Source organism: Elephantulus edwardii, unplaced genomic scaffold, assembly GCF_000299155.1.
Source record: "Elephantulus edwardii isolate Elephantulus edwardi_28Jun2011 unplaced genomic scaffold, EleEdw1.0 scaffold00021, whole genome shotgun sequence".
NCBI classification, from domain to species: Eukaryota; Metazoa; Chordata; class Mammalia; order Macroscelidea; family Macroscelididae; genus Elephantulus; species Elephantulus edwardii.
The window spans coordinates 18,472,525-18,477,717 of record NW_006399771.1 but is presented as its reverse complement, the minus strand read 5'-3'; the positions used below and the strand labels follow the sequence as shown (position 1 = coordinate 18,477,717).

General features: G+C 41.8%; 1 pseudogene; it reads right to left on the bottom strand.

Moving 5' to 3' along the window:
* Positions 1-361: 361 nt before the first annotated feature.
* LOC102844967 lies at positions 362-1,079 on the bottom strand (annotated as a pseudogene).
* Between the last annotated feature and the right edge of the window lie 4,114 nt (positions 1,080-5,193).

The following is a 5,193-nucleotide window of genomic DNA, read 5'->3' as shown; positions in this document are numbered from 1 at the left end:
GTGCCAATCATACTGTCTCTGACACACCCATCCCGATTACCACAGTCACTGAATCAATCCACCTCATAGAGGAGGGTCTTCCCCTCCTGCGCTGTCCCTCCACCCTCCCAAGCATGATGTCCAAGGACCAGTTCGTCCTTATAACATGTCCAAAGTATGTCAGATGAAACCCCAGAAATCTTGCCTCCAAGGAGTAGCCCAGTTTAACCCTCTCCAGAATGAATCTGTTTGTTTTCTTGGCAGTCCATGGTATATTCAAGACTCTTATCCAGCACCACAGCTCAAAGTAATAGCATTTTTTTTCTTTTTTTTTCTTTGTGGAATAAGTTTATTCTTATGTACAGAAGAGTCAGTGTGTACATTAGCCCAGTTTGGTGGCGAGTTCCTTGGCCTTGGCCTTCTCCAGCTTGGTGATGCGGGCCACTGACTTGGGCCCCAGGACGTTGTCTCCCCAGTGGCGGCGGATCTCATCCTATCTGTCATTGTAATTGGTTCTGATGGCTTCTACCAGTTTCGCCAGAGCGCCTTTATCTTCCGGGTTCACCTGCGTGAAGGCAACAGTGGTGCAGGTCTTGCGGTGGGCGAGGCGGCCCAGCCTGGCCTTGCCCTTGGTGATGCAGTAGGGAACACCCATCTTCCAACACAAAGCCGGCAGGAAGACCACCGCTCTATGGGGTCCACGTTGTGTGCGATCACCACCAGCTGGGCCTTCTTGTTCTCCACCAGGGTGGTGACTGTATTCACCCCTGCACGAAGGACGGGGGAGTCTCTTGGTGGGGGTGTCTCCTTTGCCAGCAGCCTTCTTCTCAGCCCGGGCCAGCAGCCTGGGTGAACTGGTTAATGGCAGGTGGCACCTTGAGCCGTTTGTAGAGGATTGCCCTCTGCCGCTGCAGCCGCATGTAGCGGGGCCACTTGACGAAGCGGGTAAGGTCCCTTTTGGGTTGGATGTCCTGCCCGATGCCGAAGTTTTTGGGCCTTTTCTCGAACAGGGGATTCACCACCTTCTTGGCCTCCTGCTTCTTGACTACGGCGGGCGCAGGGGTCATCTTCTTCCCCTTGGCCTTCTTTCCCTTCGGCATCTTGGGCGCATGGCCGAGAGCAGTAATAGCATTTTTAAAGTAAACTTAGAGACACTATTAACTCAGAACACTTCAGGTTTCCCATTAAGAGTTTTTATTTTGTATTATAAGTATAGTGTGATGTGCATGTAAAATCTACACATGGGTTGACCTATTGCTGTTGTTGTTATGTGCGACAGAGTCAATTTTGACTCAGATCTGACCCTCTAGTGGGTGCTCAGAGGCTGCTCATAGCCCTGGAGGAGAGTGTCCAGCTATTTCCTGTGGAGCAGCTGGTGGATTCAAACACCTGCCTTGGTTGTCAGCACAACTCCTTACCACTAGGCCACCAGAGCTATAGAGAAATATTTTCAGGGAGGGATTGCTTCCTCACTACCAATGCCAAGACTGCACCGGGCAAATTGATTAGCCTACCCCTCCCATGTGACAGATTTATTTCTAATTTATCACTACAGTGAGCATTCAGTTCATCTGAACAAAATTTACCAAGGATGTTTTTTCCCCTCAGGTTTCTAACTCAGATGGAAACCTAGTAAATGAATTGATGCCTTTGAATTATGGTGTTGGAGAAGATTGCTAAATATTTTCTGGACTACCAAAAGAACAGTTAAGTCTGTCTTTGAGGAAGTGAACTAGAGTGCTTCGTAAAGGATGTTGGAATTTTATCTCACATATTTTGGGTATGTTGTCAAGAGGAACCAGTCCTTAGAAAAAGACATCATGATTGGAAAGGAGAAGAGTCACAGAACAGAGGAAGACCTTCAACAAGATAGATTGACCCAGTGACTATAACAATGGGACTGAACATATCGGAGATGGTGAGAATGGTCGAAGATTGGACAAGATTCAGATCTATGTTCATAAGGCCACTATGAGTTGTATCTGAGTAATTTGACAGTACCTACCAACAATGAGGATTGTTATTTCCAACCACTTGTTATACATCTGAAAGCTGGATGATTAATAAGCATGACAGAAAAAGAATTGATAACTTTAAGCTTTGGTGTTAAAGAAGAGTTCTGACTATCCCCTGAATTGCCAAAAGAATGAACAGATAAGTCTTGCAGAAAGCATGACCAGAGTGCTCTTCGGAGAATAACAAAGCTTCATCTGACATATTAGAGTATGCTGCGAAGAGAAGCTATTTCTTCGAAGAAGACATCACCTTGGAAAAGTCAGAGAAGGAGAAGGCCCTTAAAGAAATAGATTGACACAATGGCTAAGCGATAGGCTCAAGTGTATAAGAAAGGTTGAGACTGGCACCAGATAGGACAGGATACAGAACCGTTGTTAATAGAGTTTCTATGAGTCACATATGACTCGATAGCATCTATCAACAATAACAACTCAGGTGGGCCTAAGGCTCTAACTTTTGTTCCTGAAAGTTCCATATAGAAATTGAAGTAACATTTTTCGAGGGATCAGCATAAATCCTTAGCAAAAGATCTCATTTTGTCACTTTTCTCCTAGCATTCCAAATTTTGGTGAGTTTTGGAAGGCTATAGATTCTTTGCTTTTGTGCCAGTTCTGGGATGTGCTAAAAATATGTCCTTTATATTGCATCCAAAATTTTTGCTTCAATCAGCTGATCATTCAATCCCTCAATGTAGAAAATGTAATGCTCTTTTGTTCCTTTCTCCTATTTTCAGAGTCCTTTTTTACTTCTCACCTATTTTAAACATAATGACTTTATGGTTTATATCCACTAATTCTGTCTGAGTCAGACTTTACACCATGTGCTGTTACTTATATTGGTCCTGGCCTTTGGGTGATTTGCTTTCGCCAGTGTTCTGTAAGGTTGGATTCTGAAGTCATGGTCATTGAGCTCTATCTTGAGAATCTTCTGAGGGATGCCTCAGGAAAGGCACATGCCCCTATGATCTCTCCCTCTGTTGTATAGCTTGTTGTGTTACCAAACTTGGGCCACTTTGAATTAATCTGTTGGTTTGAAGTTTCTGAGACTGTACACATTTGATACTATCAAACACTGAACACACATGAAAGCATATTCTGTGGCTACAAATTTTTCAACAGCTGTTTTATCCTCCTAAGATCTCAGACTTGCATAAACATGTTTCCTTATCTTTTTATGGCCATAGGAGATCTTCCTAGCCTATATTTCCTTAAGGGTGTAGACTTGACAGGCTCTAGCATCATGAAAGGTTCCCCCTGGCAACTAACTGATGCTGAAGTTTGGCTGGATTTGGATTACCTCCCGGTCTTGAAACAAAGAGGGCTAGGTCTCAGCAGTCACATGAAATTCAGGAGAACAGTATGACCCTTGGCCCTAGGTAACCTTGCTAGATCCAAGGGTCATACTGTTCTCCTGAGCGTCAATGTGACTGCTAAAACCTCACCTTCCTGACATCAAGACCAGGAGATAATTCAAATTGAGCCAAACTTCAGCATCAGTTCATCTTCCCCTTTGATTCCCAAAAAACTCTCTGTTCTAGGGGAGGGTTAGGGACGAGAGGCTGTTATTATTCTTAAATTCCAACAAGTTCAACTCTGATTTGAAGGGTTATTTATCATATTTCATCCATCACTTACAGTTGCATTGTAGAATAATTGATCTGACATGCTGTACAAAATAGAAATCTTTTCATTCATTTTCTAGGTAAATCACACTTTGGAAAATAGAGTTTTGTTAACACTACAGCACATACCCCATTATAGGGTTTCGTTCTGCTGTAATGTATGGCTGTTATGAGTCAAAGCCAACTCAATGTCACCTAACGTAAACAATCATAACCCTCTCTTCCTTCCCCTAGAATGTTCTTGGTTAGTCTCATCTATTTTTTTCTGAAGACATTTTGTCAAGTCAAATGAACAAATAAAGCAAAACAAAAAAAAATCTGGTGATTTTTATCTTACTTTCACTACATTTCTACACTCATTTGAGAATATTAATTTTTAAAACTGTACATCTTGTCTTAAAAACTGTATTGCTCTGCTTTGCCACACTCATAAAACTGTAAAAAGTAGTTGAACACTTACTGTCTGATATATTGTCAGAAAATGAGGTGGTCTCAGGTGGTTGTTGGTGGTAGTGATGTTAGGTGCTAGCAAGTTGAGTACGACCCATAGTGCTCTATGAACAACAGATATGAACCCTCCTGTGCCATCCTCACATCTCCTGACACACTAGAGCTCATTGAGTGGAGCTCAGGTAGAGGGCTTTCAAAATATGTCTTGGGAAGAGCCGCCATTCATCTGTCAGTTTATCATACTGTGGTGAGTTTTACGGTGCTGTGAGGCTGAAAGCTATGCCAGAAATGAACTGGCCATCCACTTTAAAATAATGGGTTCTTGAAAAACCTGTGGATAATAGCAGTGCATTGTCCAATACACCACCAGAAAATGAGGCCATCAGGTTGGAAGGCTTGTGAAATATCACTAGGGGAATAGCTTCTCCTTCTGAAGACTGTATATCTTAGGGTTAGGGTAAGGGTTAGGGTTCAGGTCTTTTGTTCATAGGGTTGCTGTGAGTCGTCTATGACTTGATGGCACATAACAACAACAACAACGAGTTATCAGGATTTGTGGGTGGATTAAGAACATTGTATACGTGAAATAAAGAAATCAAGGTTCTAAAGATTGAGTAACTAATCTCACTCTTCTGTTTGTTCATATAACCTAAGGTTTAAAATTCATAATACCATTTTAAGTTTAGTTCAAATGAACACATATTTTCTTTAGAGAAACTGTTCATGTTACTGTGAGACCAACGAAAAGTAATCTTAAAGGACAGAGTAGAACTGCCCCATAAGGTTTCCAAGGCTGAAATCCATGGAAGCAGACTGCCACATCTTCTTCCCAAGGAGCAGTTTGTGTCTTCAAACTGTCAACTTTTGATTAGCAGTCAAGCACTTCATCACTGAAATTACTACCATTGATAGTCAAATTTCTAATTCTTCTTATGCTACATGATATTTAACATGTTTTAGTTCTCACCTGTGTTATCATCATTCTTGGGTTGATTTTTACTTTGAATTTGATTTCTGATTATCTGAAAATCTGACCTCCTACCATAACATTTTGCTCTGTAATTTTTGTACTTCAAGTTACTTGTTGGACAATGAAAATATTTTGTTGAATCCTTGAAGTTTACTGT